The sequence below is a fragment of the Lytechinus pictus genome, unplaced genomic scaffold, assembly GCF_037042905.1.
Source record: "Lytechinus pictus isolate F3 Inbred unplaced genomic scaffold, Lp3.0 scaffold_144, whole genome shotgun sequence".
NCBI classification, from domain to species: domain Eukaryota; kingdom Metazoa; phylum Echinodermata; class Echinoidea; order Temnopleuroida; family Toxopneustidae; genus Lytechinus; species Lytechinus pictus.
The window spans coordinates 25,574-41,962 of NW_026974264.1; the positions used below are offsets into that span (position 1 = coordinate 25,574).

Genomic DNA, 16,389 nt, shown 5'->3' on the forward strand with positions numbered 1-16,389 from the left:
CTTTGATGGAGCAAGAGCCTACGACCATACCATGCTGAATATACCGGTTCTCGTCCGATCACCGAAGTCAAGCAGCATAGGGCTCGGTTAGTACTTGGATGGGAGACCGCCTGGGAATACCGGGTGTTGTAGGCATTTTTTGCTTCATGAAATGCCCCTTTATTCATTTTTTCATTTTAAGTCGTTGGTATTTGTTTTCCTTTATAGTATCACTTTTGTCTCCTTTTTTGTTGTCTTTTTCGTCTCCTTCGTCACCCTTTTTAATAGAGCAGGAATAAACTTTTCGCTTGATGTCCGACATTCAAGGCAATGATGAAAGTCGTTTGTTTGCAAGCACAGGGTCTCCAAGAGACGAGGCGCGCAGTTCAAGGCCTACACCATCATGTGAATTGTTGCGTCACACACAGGTGCGCATCCAAGAAAAAAAACACGACAATATCTCCAAATTATCGTAGGTAGGCATCCGATGGAAACTGAAACAAACCCAATGAAAGATCGGTGGAATGACTGAAGACATCAATCAACCAATATTATTACTGACAGGGATTAAATAGATGATGACGTCATAGTATCCCTTCAAATAGCTTGACTTTGATGGAGCAAGAGCCTACGACCATACCATGCTGAATATACCGGTTCTCGTCCGATCACCGAAGTCAAGCAGCATAGGGCTCGGTTAGTACTTGGATGGGAGACCGCCTGGGAATACCGGGTGTTGTAGGCATTTTTTGCTTCATGAAATGCCCCTTTATTCATTTTTTCATTTTAAGTCGTTGGTATTTGTTTTCCTTTATAGTATCACTTTTGTCTCCTTTTTTGTTGTCTTTTTCGTCTCCTTCGTCACCCTTTTTAATAGAGCAGGAATAAACTTTTCGCTTGATGTCCGACATTCAAGGCAATGATGAAAGTCGTTTGTTTGCAAGCACAGGGTCTCCAAGAGACGAGGCGCGCAGTTCAAGGCCTACACCATCATGTGAATTGTTGCGTCACACACAGGTGCGCATCCAAGAAAAAAAACACGACAATATCTCCAAATTATCGTAGGTAGGCATCCGATGGAAACTGAAACAAACCCAATGAAAGATCGGTGGAATGACTGAAGACATCAATCAACCAATATTATTACTGACAGGGATTAAATAGATGATGACGTCATAGTATCCCTTCAAATAGCTTGACTTTGATGGAGCAAGAGCCTACGACCATACCATGCTGAATATACCGGTTCTCGTCCGATCACCGAAGTCAAGCAGCATAGGGCTCGGTTAGTACTTGGATGGGAGACCGCCTGGGAATACCGGGTGTTGTAGGCATTTTTTGCTTCATGAAATGCCCCTTTATTCATTTTTTCATTTTAAGTCGTTGGTATTTGTTTTCCTTTATAGTATCACTTTTGTCTCCTTTTTTGTTGTCTTTTTCGTCTCCTTCGTCACCCTTTTTAATAGAGCAGGAATAAACTTTTCGCTTGATGTCCGACATTCAAGGCAATGATGAAAGTCGTTTGTTTGCAAGCACAGGGTCTCCAAGAGACGAGGCGCGCAGTTCAAGGCCTACACCATCATGTGAATTGTTGCGTCACACACAGGTGCGCATCCAAGAAAAAAAACACGACAATATCTCCAAATTATCGTAGGTAGGCATCCGATGGAAACTGAAACAAACCCAATGAAAGATCGGTGGAATGACTGAAGACATCAATCAACCAATATTATTACTGACAGGGATTAAATAGATGATGACGTCATAGTATCCCTTCAAATAGCTTGACTTTGATGGAGCAAGAGCCTACGACCATACCATGCTGAATATACCGGTTCTCGTCCGATCACCGAAGTCAAGCAGCATAGGGCTCGGTTAGTACTTGGATGGGAGACCGCCTGGGAATACCGGGTGTTGTAGGCATTTTTTGCTTCATGAAATGCCCCTTTATTCATTTTTTCATTTTAAGTCGTTGGTATTTGTTTTCCTTTATAGTATCACTTTTGTCTCCTTTTTTGTTGTCTTTTTCGTCTCCTTCGTCACCCTTTTTAATAGAGCAGGAATAAACTTTTCGCTTGATGTCCGACATTCAAGGCAATGATGAAAGTCGTTTGTTTGCAAGCACAGGGTCTCCAAGAGACGAGGCGCGCAGTTCAAGGCCTACACCATCATGTGAATTGTTGCGTCACACACAGGTGCGCATCCAAGAAAAAAAACACGACAATATCTCCAAATTATCGTAGGTAGGCATCCGATGGAAACTGAAACAAACCCAATGAAAGATCGGTGGAATGACTGAAGACATCAATCAACCAATATTATTACTGACAGGGATTAAATAGATGATGACGTCATAGTATCCCTTCAAATAGCTTGACTTTGATGGAGCAAGAGCCTACGACCATACCATGCTGAATATACCGGTTCTCGTCCGATCACCGAAGTCAAGCAGCATAGGGCTCGGTTAGTACTTGGATGGGAGACCGCCTGGGAATACCGGGTGTTGTAGGCATTTTTTGCTTCATGAAATGCCCCTTTATTCATTTTTTCATTTTAAGTCGTTGGTATTTGTTTTCCTTTATAGTATCACTTTTGTCTCCTTTTTTGTTGTCTTTTTCGTCTCCTTCGTCACCCTTTTTAATAGAGCAGGAATAAACTTTTCGCTTGATGTCCGACATTCAAGGCAATGATGAAAGTCGTTTGTTTGCAAGCACAGGGTCTCCAAGAGACGAGGCGCGCAGTTCAAGGCCTACACCATCATGTGAATTGTTGCGTCACACACAGGTGCGCATCCAAGAAAAAAAACACGACAATATCTCCAAATTATCGTAGGTAGGCATCCGATGGAAACTGAAACAAACCCAATGAAAGATCGGTGGAATGACTGAAGACATCAATCAACCAATATTATTACTGACAGGGATTAAATAGATGATGACGTCATAGTATCCCTTCAAATAGCTTGACTTTGATGGAGCAAGAGCCTACGACCATACCATGCTGAATATACCGGTTCTCGTCCGATCACCGAAGTCAAGCAGCATAGGGCTCGGTTAGTACTTGGATGGGAGACCGCCTGGGAATACCGGGTGTTGTAGGCATTTTTTGCTTCATGAAATGCCCCTTTATTCATTTTTTCATTTTAAGTCGTTGGTATTTGTTTTCCTTTATAGTATCACTTTTGTCTCCTTTTTTGTTGTCTTTTTCGTCTCCTTCGTCACCCTTTTTAATAGAGCAGGAATAAACTTTTCGCTTGATGTCCGACATTCAAGGCAATGATGAAAGTCGTTTGTTTGCAAGCACAGGGTCTCCAAGAGACGAGGCGCGCAGTTCAAGGCCTACACCATCATGTGAATTGTTGCGTCACACACAGGTGCGCATCCAAGAAAAAAAACACGACAATATCTCCAAATTATCGTAGGTAGGCATCCGATGGAAACTGAAACAAACCCAATGAAAGATCGGTGGAATGACTGAAGACATCAATCAACCAATATTATTACTGACAGGGATTAAATAGATGATGACGTCATAGTATCCCTTCAAATAGCTTGACTTTGATGGAGCAAGAGCCTACGACCATACCATGCTGAATATACCGGTTCTCGTCCGATCACCGAAGTCAAGCAGCATAGGGCTCGGTTAGTACTTGGATGGGAGACCGCCTGGGAATACCGGGTGTTGTAGGCATTTTTTGCTTCATGAAATGCCCCTTTATTCATTTTTTCATTTTAAGTCGTTGGTATTTGTTTTCCTTTATAGTATCACTTTTGTCTCCTTTTTTGTTGTCTTTTTCGTCTCCTTCGTCACCCTTTTTAATAGAGCAGGAATAAACTTTTCGCTTGATGTCCGACATTCAAGGCAATGATGAAAGTCGTTTGTTTGCAAGCACAGGGTCTCCAAGAGACGAGGCGCGCAGTTCAAGGCCTACACCATCATGTGAATTGTTGCGTCACACACAGGTGCGCATCCAAGAAAAAAAACACGACAATATCTCCAAATTATCGTAGGTAGGCATCCGATGGAAACTGAAACAAACCCAATGAAAGATCGGTGGAATGACTGAAGACATCAATCAACCAATATTATTACTGACAGGGATTAAATAGATGATGACGTCATAGTATCCCTTCAAATAGCTTGACTTTGATGGAGCAAGAGCCTACGACCATACCATGCTGAATATACCGGTTCTCGTCCGATCACCGAAGTCAAGCAGCATAGGGCTCGGTTAGTACTTGGATGGGAGACCGCCTGGGAATACCGGGTGTTGTAGGCATTTTTTGCTTCATGAAATGCCCCTTTATTCATTTTTTCATTTTAAGTCGTTGGTATTTGTTTTCCTTTATAGTATCACTTTTGTCTCCTTTTTTGTTGTCTTTTTCGTCTCCTTCGTCACCCTTTTTAATAGAGCAGGAATAAACTTTTCGCTTGATGTCCGACATTCAAGGCAATGATGAAAGTCGTTTGTTTGCAAGCACAGGGTCTCCAAGAGACGAGGCGCGCAGTTCAAGGCCTACACCATCATGTGAATTGTTGCGTCACACACAGGTGCGCATCCAAGAAAAAAAACACGACAATATCTCCAAATTATCGTAGGTAGGCATCCGATGGAAACTGAAACAAACCCAATGAAAGATCGGTGGAATGACTGAAGACATCAATCAACCAATATTATTACTGACAGGGATTAAATAGATGATGACGTCATAGTATCCCTTCAAATAGCTTGACTTTGATGGAGCAAGAGCCTACGACCATACCATGCTGAATATACCGGTTCTCGTCCGATCACCGAAGTCAAGCAGCATAGGGCTCGGTTAGTACTTGGATGGGAGACCGCCTGGGAATACCGGGTGTTGTAGGCATTTTTTGCTTCATGAAATGCCCCTTTATTCATTTTTTCATTTTAAGTCGTTGGTATTTGTTTTCCTTTATAGTATCACTTTTGTCTCCTTTTTTGTTGTCTTTTTCGTCTCCTTCGTCACCCTTTTTAATAGAGCAGGAATAAACTTTTCGCTTGATGTCCGACATTCAAGGCAATGATGAAAGTCGTTTGTTTGCAAGCACAGGGTCTCCAAGAGACGAGGCGCGCAGTTCAAGGCCTACACCATCATGTGAATTGTTGCGTCACACACAGGTGCGCATCCAAGAAAAAAAACACGACAATATCTCCAAATTATCGTAGGTAGGCATCCGATGGAAACTGAAACAAACCCAATGAAAGATCGGTGGAATGACTGAAGACATCAATCAACCAATATTATTACTGACAGGGATTAAATAGATGATGACGTCATAGTATCCCTTCAAATAGCTTGACTTTGATGGAGCAAGAGCCTACGACCATACCATGCTGAATATACCGGTTCTCGTCCGATCACCGAAGTCAAGCAGCATAGGGCTCGGTTAGTACTTGGATGGGAGACCGCCTGGGAATACCGGGTGTTGTAGGCATTTTTTGCTTCATGAAATGCCCCTTTATTCATTTTTTCATTTTAAGTCGTTGGTATTTGTTTTCCTTTATAGTATCACTTTTGTCTCCTTTTTTGTTGTCTTTTTCGTCTCCTTCGTCACCCTTTTTAATAGAGCAGGAATAAACTTTTCGCTTGATGTCCGACATTCAAGGCAATGATGAAAGTCGTTTGTTTGCAAGCACAGGGTCTCCAAGAGACGAGGCGCGCAGTTCAAGGCCTACACCATCATGTGAATTGTTGCGTCACACACAGGTGCGCATCCAAGAAAAAAAACACGACAATATCTCCAAATTATCGTAGGTAGGCATCCGATGGAAACTGAAACAAACCCAATGAAAGATCGGTGGAATGACTGAAGACATCAATCAACCAATATTATTACTGACAGGGATTAAATAGATGATGACGTCATAGTATCCCTTCAAATAGCTTGACTTTGATGGAGCAAGAGCCTACGACCATACCATGCTGAATATACCGGTTCTCGTCCGATCACCGAAGTCAAGCAGCATAGGGCTCGGTTAGTACTTGGATGGGAGACCGCCTGGGAATACCGGGTGTTGTAGGCATTTTTTGCTTCATGAAATGCCCCTTTATTCATTTTTTCATTTTAAGTCGTTGGTATTTGTTTTCCTTTATAGTATCACTTTTGTCTCCTTTTTTGTTGTCTTTTTCGTCTCCTTCGTCACCCTTTTTAATAGAGCAGGAATAAACTTTTCGCTTGATGTCCGACATTCAAGGCAATGATGAAAGTCGTTTGTTTGCAAGCACAGGGTCTCCAAGAGACGAGGCGCGCAGTTCAAGGCCTACACCATCATGTGAATTGTTGCGTCACACACAGGTGCGCATCCAAGAAAAAAAACACGACAATATCTCCAAATTATCGTAGGTAGGCATCCGATGGAAACTGAAACAAACCCAATGAAAGATCGGTGGAATGACTGAAGACATCAATCAACCAATATTATTACTGACAGGGATTAAATAGATGATGACGTCATAGTATCCCTTCAAATAGCTTGACTTTGATGGAGCAAGAGCCTACGACCATACCATGCTGAATATACCGGTTCTCGTCCGATCACCGAAGTCAAGCAGCATAGGGCTCGGTTAGTACTTGGATGGGAGACCGCCTGGGAATACCGGGTGTTGTAGGCATTTTTTGCTTCATGAAATGCCCCTTTATTCATTTTTTCATTTTAAGTCGTTGGTATTTGTTTTCCTTTATAGTATCACTTTTGTCTCCTTTTTTGTTGTCTTTTTCGTCTCCTTCGTCACCCTTTTTAATAGAGCAGGAATAAACTTTTCGCTTGATGTCCGACATTCAAGGCAATGATGAAAGTCGTTTGTTTGCAAGCACAGGGTCTCCAAGAGACGAGGCGCGCAGTTCAAGGCCTACACCATCATGTGAATTGTTGCGTCACACACAGGTGCGCATCCAAGAAAAAAAACACGACAATATCTCCAAATTATCGTAGGTAGGCATCCGATGGAAACTGAAACAAACCCAATGAAAGATCGGTGGAATGACTGAAGACATCAATCAACCAATATTATTACTGACAGGGATTAAATAGATGATGACGTCATAGTATCCCTTCAAATAGCTTGACTTTGATGGAGCAAGAGCCTACGACCATACCATGCTGAATATACCGGTTCTCGTCCGATCACCGAAGTCAAGCAGCATAGGGCTCGGTTAGTACTTGGATGGGAGACCGCCTGGGAATACCGGGTGTTGTAGGCATTTTTTGCTTCATGAAATGCCCCTTTATTCATTTTTTCATTTTAAGTCGTTGGTATTTGTTTTCCTTTATAGTATCACTTTTGTCTCCTTTTTTGTTGTCTTTTTCGTCTCCTTCGTCACCCTTTTTAATAGAGCAGGAATAAACTTTTCGCTTGATGTCCGACATTCAAGGCAATGATGAAAGTCGTTTGTTTGCAAGCACAGGGTCTCCAAGAGACGAGGCGCGCAGTTCAAGGCAACACCATCATGTGAATTGTTGCGTCACACACAGGTGCGCATCCAAGAAAAAAAACACGACAATATCTCCAAATTATCGTAGGTAGGCATCCGATGGAAACTGAAACAAACCCAATGAAAGATCGGTGGAATGACTGAAGACATCAATCAACCAATATTATTACTGACAGGGATTAAATAGATGATGACGTCATAGTATCCCTTCAAATAGCTTGACTTTGATGGAGCAAGAGCCTACGACCATACCATGCTGAATATACCGGTTCTCGTCCGATCACCGAAGTCAAGCAGCATAGGGCTCGGTTAGTACTTGGATGGGAGACCGCTGGGAATACCGGGTGTTGTAGGCATTTTTTGCTTCATGAAATGCCCTTTATTCATTTTTTCATTTTAAGTCGTTGGTATTTGTTTTCCTTTATAGTATCACTTTTGTCTCCTTTTTTGTTGTCTTTTTCGTCTCCTTCGTCACCCTTTTTAATAGAGCAGGAATAAACTTTTCGCTTGATGTCCGACATTCAAGGCAATGATGAAAGTCGTTTGTTTGCAAGCACAGGGTCTCCAAGAGACGAGGCGCGCAGTTCAAGGCCTACACCATCATGTGAATTGTTGCGTCACACACAGGTGCGCATCCAAGAAAAAAAACACGACAATATCTCCAAATTATCGTAGGTAGGCATCCGATGGAAACTGAAACAAACCCAATGAAAGATCGGTGGAATGACTGAAGACATCAATCAACCAATATTATTACTGACAGGGATTAAATAGATGATGACGTCATAGTATCCCTTCAAATAGCTTGACTTTGATGGAGCAAGAGCCTACGACCATACCATGCCTGAATATACCGGTTCTCGTCCGATCACCGAAGTCAAGCAGCATAGGGCTCGGTTAGTACTTGGATGGGAGACCGCCTGGGAATACCGGGTGTTGTAGGCATTTTTTGCTTCATGAAATGCCCCTTTATTCATTTTTCATTTTAAGTCGTTGGTATTTGTTTTCCTTTATAGTATCACTTTTGTCTCCTTTTTTGTTGTCTTTTTCGTCTCCTTCGTCACCCTTTTTAATAGAGCAGGAATAAACTTTTCGCTTGATGTCCGACATTCAAGGCAATGATGAAAGTCGTTTGTTTGCAAGCACAGGGTCTCCAAGAGACGAGGCGCGCAGTTCAAGGCCTACACCATCATGTGAATGTTGCGTCACACACAGGTGCGCATCCAAGAAAAAAAAACACGACAATATCTCCAAATTATCGTAGGTAGGCATCCGATGGAAACTGAAACAAACCCAATGAAAGATCGGTGGAATGACTGAAGACATCAATCAACCAATATTATTACTGACAGGGATTAAATAGATGATGACGTCATAGTATCCTTCAAATAGCTTGACTTTGATGGAGCAAGAGCCTACGACCATACCATGCTGAATATACCGGTTCTCGTCCGATCACCGAAGTCAAGCAGCATAGGGCTCGGTTAGTACTTGGTGGATGGGAGACCGCCTGGGAATACCGGGTTGTAGGCATTTTTTGCTTCATGAAATGCCCCTTTATTCATTTTTCATTTAAGTCGTTGGTATTTGTTTCCTTTATAGTATCACTTTTGTCTCCTTTTTTGTTGTCTTTTTCGTCTCCTTCGTCACCCTTTTAATAGAGCAGGAATAAACTTTTCGCTTGATGTCCGACATTCAAGGCAATGATGAAAGTCGTTGTTTGCAAGCACAGGGTCTCCAAGAGACGAGGCGCGCAGTTCAAGGCCTACACCATCATGTGAATTGTTGCGTCACACACAGGTGCGCATCCAAGAAAAAAAACACGACAATATCTCCAAATTATCGTAGGTAGGCATCCGATGGAAACTGAAACAAACCCAATGAAAGATCGGTGGAATGACTGAAGACATCAATCAACCAATATTATTACTGACAGGGATTAAATAGATGATGACGTCATAGTATCCCTTCAATAGCTTGACTTTGATGGAGCAAGAGCCTACGACCATACCATGCTGAATATACCGGTTCTCGTCCGATCACCGAAGTCAAGCAGCATAGGGCTCGGTTAGTACTTGGATGGGAGACCGCCTGGGAATACCGGGTGTTGTAGGCATTTTTTGCTTCATGAAATGCCCCTTTATTCATTTTTTCATTTTAAGTCGTTGGTATTTTGTTTTCCTTTATAGTATCACTTTTGTCTCCTTTTTTGTTGTCTTTTTTCGTCTCCTTCGTCACCCTTTTTAATAGAGCAGGAATAAACTTTTCGCTTGATGTCCGACATTCAAGGCAATGATGAAAGTCGTTTGTTTGCAAGCACAGGGTCTCCAAGAGACGAGGCGCGCAGTTCAAGGCCTACACCATCATGTGAATTGTTGCGTCACACACAGGTGCGCATCCAAGAAAAAAAACACGACAATATCTCCAAATTATCGTAGGTAGGCATCCGATGGAAACTGAAACAAACCCAATGAAAGATCGGTGGAATGACTGAAGACATCAATCAACCAATATTATTACTGACAGGGATTAAATAGATGATGACGTCATAGTATCCCTTCAAATAGCTTGACTTTGATGGAGCAAGAGCCTACGACCATACCATGCTGAATATACCGGTTCTCGTCCGATCACCGAAGTCAAGCAGCATAGGGCTCGGTTAGTACTTGGATGGGAGACCGCCTGGGAATACCGGGTGTTGTAGGCATTTTTTGCTTCATGAAATGCCCCTTTATTCATTTTTTCATTTTAAGTCGTTGGTATTTGTTTTCCTTTATAGTATCACTTTTGTCTCCTTTTTTGTTGTCTTTTTCGTCTCCTTCGTCACCCTTTTTAATAGAGCAGGAATAAACTTTTCGCTTGATGTCCGACATTCAAGGCAATGATGAAAGTCGTTTGTTTGCAAGCACAGGGTCTCCAAGAGACGAGGCGCGCAGTTCAAGGCCTACACCATCATGTGAATTGTTGCGTCACACACAGGTGCGCATCCAAGAAAAAAAACACGACAATATCTCCAAATTATCGTAGGTAGGCATCCGATGGAAACTGAAACAAACCCAATGAAAGATCGGTGGAATGACTGAAGACATCAATCAACCAATATTATTACTGACAGGGATTAAATAGATGATGACGTCATAGTACCCTTCAAATAGCTTGACTTTGATGGAGCAAGAGCCTACGACCATACCATGCTGAATATACCGGTTCTCGTCCGATCACCGAAGTCAAGCAGCATAGGGCTCGGTTAGTACTTGGATGGGAGACCGCCTGGGAATACCGGGTGTTGTAGGCATTTTTTGCTTCATGAAATGCCCCTTTATTCATTTTTTCATTTTAAGTCGTTGGTATTTGTTTTCCTTTATAGTATCACTTTTGTCTCCTTTTTTGTTGTCTTTTTCGTCTCCTTCGTCACCCTTTTTAATAGAGCAGGAATAAACTTTTCGCTTGATGTCCGACATTCAAGGCAATGATGAAAGTCGTTTGTTTGCAAGCACAGGGTCTCCAAGAGACGAGGCGCGCAGTTCAAGGCCTACACCATCATGTGAATTGTTGCGTCACACACAGGTGCGCATCCAAGAAAAAAAACACGACAATATCTCCAAATTATCGTAGGTAGGCATCCGATGGAAACTGAAACAAACCCAATGAAAGATCGGTGGAATGACTGAAGACATCAATCAACCAATATTATTACTGACAGGGGATTAAATAGATGATGACGTCATAGTATCCCTTCAAATAGCTTGACTTTGATGGAGCAAGAGCCTACGACCATACCAAGCTGAATATACCGGTTCTCGTCCGATCACCGAAGTCAAGCAGCATAGGGCTCGGTTAGTACTTGGATGGGAGACCGCCTGGGAATACCGGGTGTTGTAGGCATTTTTTGCTTCATGAAATGCCCCTTTATTCATTTTTTCATTTTAAGTCGTTGGTATTTGTTTTCCTTTATAGTATCACTTTTGTCTCCTTTTTTGTTGTCTTTTTCGTCTCCTTCGTCACCCTTTTTAATAGAGCAGGAATAAACTTTTCGCTTGATGTCCGACATTCAAGGCAATGATGAAAGTCGTTTGTTTGCAAGCACAGGGTCTCCAAGAGACGAGGCGCGCAGTTCAAGGCCTACACCATCATGTGAATTGTTGCGTCACACACAGGTGCGCATCCAAGAAAAAAAACACGACAATATCTCCAAATTATCGTAGGTAGGCATCCGATGGAAACTGAAACAAACCCAATGAAAGATCGGTGGAATGACTGAAGACATCAATCAACCAATATTATTACTGACAGGGATTAAATAGATGATGACGTCATAGTATCCCTTCAAATAGCTTGACTTTGATGGAGCAAGAGCCTACGACCATACCATGCTGAATATACCGGTTCTCGTCCGATCACCGAAGTCAAGCAGCATAGGGCTCGGTTAGTACTTGGATGGGAGACCGCCTGGGAATACCGGGTGTTGTAGGCATTTTTTGCTTCATGAAATGCCCCTTTATTCATTTTTTCATTTTAAGTCGTTGGTATTTGTTTTCCTTTATAGTATCACTTTTGTCTCCTTTTTTGTTGTCTTTTTCGTCTCCTTCGTCACCCTTTTTAATAGAGCAGGAATAAACTTTTCGCTTGATGTCCGACATTCAAGGCAATGATGAAAGTCGTTTGTTTGCAAGCACAGGGTCTCCAAGAGACGAGGCGCGCAGTTCAAGGCCTACACCATCATGTGAATTGTTGCGTCACACACAGGTGCGCATCCAAGAAAAAAAACACGACAATATCTCCAAATTATCGTAGGTAGGCATCCGATGGAAACTGAAACAAACCCAATGAAAGATCGGTGGAATGACTGAAGACATCAATCAACCAATATTATTACTGACAGGGATTAAATAGATGATGACGTCATAGTATCCCTTCAAATAGCTTGACTTTGATGGAGCAAGAGCCTACGACCATACCATGCTGAATATACCGGTTCTCGTCCGATCACCGAAGTCAAGCAGCATAGGGCTCGGTTAGTACTTGGATGGGAGACCGCCTGGGAATACCGGGTGTTGTAGGCATTTTTTGCTTCATGAAATGCCCCTTTATTCATTTTTTCATTTTAAGTCGTTGGTATTTGTTTTCCTTTATAGTATCACTTTTGTCTCCTTTTTTGTTGTCTTTTTCGTCTCCTTCGTCACCCTTTTTAATAGAGCAGGAATAAACTTTTCGCTTGATGTCCGACATTCAAGGCAATGATGAAAGTCGTTTGTTTGCAAGCACAGGGTCTCCAAGAGACGAGGCGCGCAGTTCAAGGCCTACACCATCATGTGAATTGTTGCGTCACACACAGGTGCGCATCCAAGAAAAAAAACACGACAATATCTCCAAATTATCGTAGGTAGGCATCCGATGGAAACTGAAACAAACCCAATGAAAGATCGGTGGAATGACTGAAGACATCAATCAACCAATATTATTACTGACAGGGATTAAATAGATGATGACGTCATAGTATCCCTTCAAATAGCTTGACTTTGATGGAGCAAGAGCCTACGACCATACCATGCTGAATATACCGGTTCTCGTCCGATCACCGAAGTCAAGCAGCATAGGGCTCGGTTAGTACTTGGATGGGAGACCGCCTGGGAATACCGGGTGTTGTAGGCATTTTTTGCTTCATGAAATGCCCCTTTATTCATTTTTTCATTTTAAGTCGTTGGTATTTGTTTTCCTTTATAGTATCACTTTTGTCTCCTTTTTTGTTGTCTTTTTCGTCTCCTTCGTCACCCTTTTTAATAGAGCAGGAATAAACTTTTCGCTTGATTGTCCGACATTCAAGGCAATGATGAAAGTCGTTTGTTTGCAAGCACAGGGTCTCCAAGAGACGAGGCGCGCAGTTCAAGGCCTACACCATCATGTGAATTGTTGCGTCACACACAGGTGCGCATCCAAGAAAAAAAACACGACAATATCTCCAAATTATCGTAGGTAGGCATCCGATGGAAACTGAAACAACCCAATGAAAGATCGGTGGAATGACTGAAGACATCAATCAACCAATATTATTACTGACAGGGATTAAATAGATGATGACGTCATAGTATCCCTTCAAATAGCTTGACTTTGATGGAGCAAGAGCCTACGACCATACCATGCTGAATATACCGGTTCTCGTCCGATCACCGAAGTCAAGCAGCATAGGGCTCGGTTAGTACTTGGATGGGAGACCGCCTGGGAATACCGGGTGTTGTAGGCATTTTTTGCTTCATGAAATGCCCCTTTATTCATTTTTTCATTTTAAGTCGTTGGTATTTGTTTTCCTTTATAGTATCACTTTTGTCTCCTTTTTTGTTGTCTTTTTCGTCTCCTTCGTCACCCTTTTTAATAGAGCAGGAATAAACTTTTCGCTTGATGTCCGACATTCAAGGCAATGATGAAAGTCGTTTGTTTGCAAGCACAGGGTCTCCAAGAGACGAGGCGCGCAGTTCAAGGCCTACACCATCATGTGAATTGTTGCGTCACACACAGGTGCGCATCCAAGAAAAAAAACACGACAATATCTCCAAATTATCGTAGGTAGGCATCCGATGGAAACTGAAACAAACCCAATGAAAGATCGGTGGAATGACTGAAGACATCAATCAACCAATATTATTACTGACAGGGATTAAATAGATGATGACGTCATAGTATCCCTTCAAATAGCTTGACTTTGATGGAGCAAGAGCCTACGACCATACCATGCTGAATATACCGGTTCTCGTCCGATCACCGAAGTCAAGCAGCATAGGGCTCGGTTAGTACTTGGATGGGAGACCGCCTGGGAATACCGGGTGTTGTAGGCATTTTTTGCTTCATGAAATGCCCCTTTATTCATTTTTTCATTTTAAGTCGTTGGTATTTGTTTTCCTTTATAGTATCACTTTTGTCTCCTTTTTTGTTGTCTTTTTCGTCTCCTTCGTCACCCTTTTTAATAGAGCAGGAATAAACTTTTCGCTTGATGTCCGACATTCAAGGCAATGATGAAAGTCGTTTGTTTGCAAGCACAGGGTCTCCAAGAGACGAGGCGCGCAGTTCAAGGCCTACACCATCATGTGAATTGTTGCGTCACACACAGGTGCGCATCCAAGAAAAAAAACACGACAATATCTCCAAATTATCGTAGGTAGGCATCCGATGGAAACTGAAACAAACCCAATGAAAGATCGGTGGAATGACTGAAGACATCAATCAACCAATATTATTACTGACAGGGATTAAATAGATGATGACGTCATAGTATCCCTTCAAATAGCTTGACTTTGATGGAGCAAGAGCCTACGACCATACCATGCTGAATATACCGGTTCTCGTCCGATCACCGAAGTCAAGCAGCATAGGGCTCGGTTAGTACTTGGATGGGAGACCGCCTGGGAATACCGGGTGTTGTAGGCATTTTTTGCTTCATGAAATGCCCCTTTATTCATTTTTTCATTTTAAGTCGTTGGTATTTGTTTTCCTTTATAGTATCACTTTTGTCTCCTTTTTTGTTGTCTTTTTCGTCTCCTTCGTCACCCTTTTTAATAGAGCAGGAATAAACTTTTCGCTTGATGTCCGACATTCAAGGCAATGATGAAAGTCGTTTGTTTGCAAGCACAGGGTCTCCAAGAGACGAGGCGCGCAGTTCAAGGCCTACACCATCATGTGAATTGTTGCGTCACACACAGGTGCGCATCCAAGAAAAAAAACACGACAATATCTCCAAATTATCGTAGGTAGGCATCCGATGGAAACTGAAACAAACCCAATGAAAGATCGGTGGAATGACTGAAGACATCAATCAACCAATATTATTACTGACAGGGATTAAATAGATGATGACGTCATAGTATCCCTTCAAATAGCTTGACTTTGATGGAGCAAGAGCCTACGACCATACCATGCTGAATATACCGGTTCTCGTCCGATCACCGAAGTCAAGCAGCATAGGGCTCGGTTAGTACTTGGATGGGAGACCGCCTGGGAATACCGGGTGTTGTAGGCATTTTTTGCTTCATGAAATGCCCCTTTATTCATTTTTTCATTTTAAGTCGTTGGTATTTGTTTTCCTTTATAGTATCACTTTTGTCTCCTTTTTTGTTGTCTTTTTCGTCTCCTTCGTCACCCTTTTTAATAGAGCAGGAATAAACTTTTCGCTTGATGTCCGACATTCAAGGCAATGATGAAAGTCGTTTGTTTGCAAGCACAGGGTCTCCAAGAGACGAGGCGCGCAGTTCAAGGCCTACACCATCATGTGAATTGTTGCGTCACACACAGGTGCGCATCCAAGAAAAAAAACACGACAATATCTCCAAATTATCGTAGGTAGGCATCCGATGGAAACTGAAACAAACCCAATGAAAGATCGGTGGAATGACTGAAGACATCAATCAACCAATATTATTACTGACAGGGATTAAATAGATGATGACGTCATAGTATCCCTTCAAATAGCTTGACTTTGATGGAGCAAGAGCCTACGACCATACCATGCTGAATATACCGGTTCTCGTCCGATCACCGAAGTCAAGCAGCATAGGGCTCGGTTAGTACTTGGATGGGAGACCGCCTGGGAATACCGGGTGTTGTAGGCATTTTTTGCTTCATGAAATGCCCCTTTATTCATTTTTTCATTTTAAGTCGTTGGTATTTGTTTTCCTTTATAGTATCACTTTTGTCTCCTTTTTTGTTGTCTTTTTCGTCTCCTTCGTCACCCTTTTTAATAGAGCAGGAATAAACTTTTCGCTTGATGTCCGACATTCAAGGCAATGATGAAAGTCGTTTGTTTGCAAGCACAGGGTCTCCAAGAGACGAGGCGCGCAGTTCAAGGCCTACACCATCATGTGAATTGTTGCGTCACACACAGGTGCGCATCCAAGAAAAAAAACACGACAATATCTCCAAATTATCGTAGGTAGGCATCCGATGGAAACTGAAACAAACCCAATGAAA

At 42.3% G+C, this 16,389-nt stretch overlaps 27 non-coding genes and 1 pseudogene across 27 annotated transcripts; all 28 read left to right on the top strand.

The window, feature by feature from the left end:
- The first annotated feature begins 16 nt into the window (after positions 1-16).
- Positions 17-135, top strand: LOC135159097 (5S ribosomal RNA). Its single transcript, XR_010297859.1, has one exon. It is a non-coding gene; the product is annotated as a 5S ribosomal RNA (ribosomal RNA).
- Positions 136-605: 470 nt separating this feature from the next.
- On the top strand, positions 606-724 carry LOC135159098 (5S ribosomal RNA). Its single transcript, XR_010297860.1, has one exon. It is a non-coding gene; the product is annotated as a 5S ribosomal RNA (ribosomal RNA).
- A 470-nt stretch (positions 725-1,194) lies between these two features.
- On the top strand, positions 1,195-1,313 carry LOC135159099 (5S ribosomal RNA). The gene has a single exon (XR_010297861.1). It is a non-coding gene; the product is annotated as a 5S ribosomal RNA (ribosomal RNA).
- Positions 1,314-1,783: 470 nt separating this feature from the next.
- LOC135159100 (5S ribosomal RNA) lies at positions 1,784-1,902 on the top strand. Its single transcript, XR_010297862.1, has one exon. It is a non-coding gene; the product is annotated as a 5S ribosomal RNA (ribosomal RNA).
- Positions 1,903-2,372: 470 nt separating this feature from the next.
- Positions 2,373-2,491, top strand: LOC135159102 (5S ribosomal RNA). Its single transcript, XR_010297864.1, has one exon. It is a non-coding gene; the product is annotated as a 5S ribosomal RNA (ribosomal RNA).
- Positions 2,492-2,961: 470 nt separating this feature from the next.
- On the top strand, positions 2,962-3,080 carry LOC135159103 (5S ribosomal RNA). The gene has a single exon (XR_010297865.1). It is a non-coding gene; the product is annotated as a 5S ribosomal RNA (ribosomal RNA).
- Positions 3,081-3,550: 470 nt separating this feature from the next.
- On the top strand, positions 3,551-3,669 carry LOC135159104 (5S ribosomal RNA). Its single transcript, XR_010297866.1, has one exon. It is a non-coding gene; the product is annotated as a 5S ribosomal RNA (ribosomal RNA).
- Positions 3,670-4,139: 470 nt separating this feature from the next.
- LOC135159105 (5S ribosomal RNA) lies at positions 4,140-4,258 on the top strand. Its single transcript, XR_010297867.1, has one exon. It is a non-coding gene; the product is annotated as a 5S ribosomal RNA (ribosomal RNA).
- Positions 4,259-4,728: 470 nt separating this feature from the next.
- Positions 4,729-4,847, top strand: LOC135159106 (5S ribosomal RNA). The gene has a single exon (XR_010297868.1). It is a non-coding gene; the product is annotated as a 5S ribosomal RNA (ribosomal RNA).
- A 470-nt stretch (positions 4,848-5,317) lies between these two features.
- Positions 5,318-5,436, top strand: LOC135159007 (5S ribosomal RNA). The gene has a single exon (XR_010297769.1). It is a non-coding gene; the product is annotated as a 5S ribosomal RNA (ribosomal RNA).
- A 470-nt stretch (positions 5,437-5,906) lies between these two features.
- Positions 5,907-6,025, top strand: LOC135159008 (5S ribosomal RNA). The gene has a single exon (XR_010297770.1). It is a non-coding gene; the product is annotated as a 5S ribosomal RNA (ribosomal RNA).
- Positions 6,026-6,495: 470 nt separating this feature from the next.
- Positions 6,496-6,614, top strand: LOC135159009 (5S ribosomal RNA). The gene has a single exon (XR_010297771.1). It is a non-coding gene; the product is annotated as a 5S ribosomal RNA (ribosomal RNA).
- A 470-nt stretch (positions 6,615-7,084) lies between these two features.
- On the top strand, positions 7,085-7,203 carry LOC135159010 (5S ribosomal RNA). Its single transcript, XR_010297772.1, has one exon. It is a non-coding gene; the product is annotated as a 5S ribosomal RNA (ribosomal RNA).
- A 469-nt stretch (positions 7,204-7,672) lies between these two features.
- On the top strand, positions 7,673-7,790 carry LOC135159061 (5S ribosomal RNA). Its single transcript, XR_010297824.1, has one exon. It is a non-coding gene; the product is annotated as a 5S ribosomal RNA (ribosomal RNA).
- A 469-nt stretch (positions 7,791-8,259) lies between these two features.
- LOC135159060 (5S ribosomal RNA) lies at positions 8,260-8,379 on the top strand. The gene has a single exon (XR_010297823.1). It is a non-coding gene; the product is annotated as a 5S ribosomal RNA (ribosomal RNA).
- Positions 8,380-8,847: 468 nt separating this feature from the next.
- Positions 8,848-8,967, top strand: LOC135159062 (5S ribosomal RNA; annotated as a pseudogene).
- A 464-nt stretch (positions 8,968-9,431) lies between these two features.
- LOC135159011 (5S ribosomal RNA) lies at positions 9,432-9,550 on the top strand. Its single transcript, XR_010297773.1, has one exon. It is a non-coding gene; the product is annotated as a 5S ribosomal RNA (ribosomal RNA).
- Positions 9,551-10,022: 472 nt separating this feature from the next.
- On the top strand, positions 10,023-10,141 carry LOC135159013 (5S ribosomal RNA). The gene has a single exon (XR_010297775.1). It is a non-coding gene; the product is annotated as a 5S ribosomal RNA (ribosomal RNA).
- A 469-nt stretch (positions 10,142-10,610) lies between these two features.
- On the top strand, positions 10,611-10,729 carry LOC135159014 (5S ribosomal RNA). The gene has a single exon (XR_010297776.1). It is a non-coding gene; the product is annotated as a 5S ribosomal RNA (ribosomal RNA).
- Positions 10,730-11,200: 471 nt separating this feature from the next.
- On the top strand, positions 11,201-11,319 carry LOC135159058 (5S ribosomal RNA). Its single transcript, XR_010297821.1, has one exon. It is a non-coding gene; the product is annotated as a 5S ribosomal RNA (ribosomal RNA).
- A 470-nt stretch (positions 11,320-11,789) lies between these two features.
- On the top strand, positions 11,790-11,908 carry LOC135159015 (5S ribosomal RNA). The gene has a single exon (XR_010297777.1). It is a non-coding gene; the product is annotated as a 5S ribosomal RNA (ribosomal RNA).
- A 470-nt stretch (positions 11,909-12,378) lies between these two features.
- Positions 12,379-12,497, top strand: LOC135159016 (5S ribosomal RNA). The gene has a single exon (XR_010297778.1). It is a non-coding gene; the product is annotated as a 5S ribosomal RNA (ribosomal RNA).
- Positions 12,498-12,967: 470 nt separating this feature from the next.
- Positions 12,968-13,086, top strand: LOC135159017 (5S ribosomal RNA). Its single transcript, XR_010297779.1, has one exon. It is a non-coding gene; the product is annotated as a 5S ribosomal RNA (ribosomal RNA).
- Positions 13,087-13,556: 470 nt separating this feature from the next.
- On the top strand, positions 13,557-13,675 carry LOC135159018 (5S ribosomal RNA). Its single transcript, XR_010297780.1, has one exon. It is a non-coding gene; the product is annotated as a 5S ribosomal RNA (ribosomal RNA).
- A 470-nt stretch (positions 13,676-14,145) lies between these two features.
- On the top strand, positions 14,146-14,264 carry LOC135159019 (5S ribosomal RNA). The gene has a single exon (XR_010297781.1). It is a non-coding gene; the product is annotated as a 5S ribosomal RNA (ribosomal RNA).
- A 470-nt stretch (positions 14,265-14,734) lies between these two features.
- Positions 14,735-14,853, top strand: LOC135159020 (5S ribosomal RNA). Its single transcript, XR_010297782.1, has one exon. It is a non-coding gene; the product is annotated as a 5S ribosomal RNA (ribosomal RNA).
- Positions 14,854-15,323: 470 nt separating this feature from the next.
- Positions 15,324-15,442, top strand: LOC135159021 (5S ribosomal RNA). The gene has a single exon (XR_010297783.1). It is a non-coding gene; the product is annotated as a 5S ribosomal RNA (ribosomal RNA).
- A 470-nt stretch (positions 15,443-15,912) lies between these two features.
- LOC135159022 (5S ribosomal RNA) lies at positions 15,913-16,031 on the top strand. The gene has a single exon (XR_010297785.1). It is a non-coding gene; the product is annotated as a 5S ribosomal RNA (ribosomal RNA).
- The last annotated feature ends 358 nt before the right edge of the window (positions 16,032-16,389 follow it).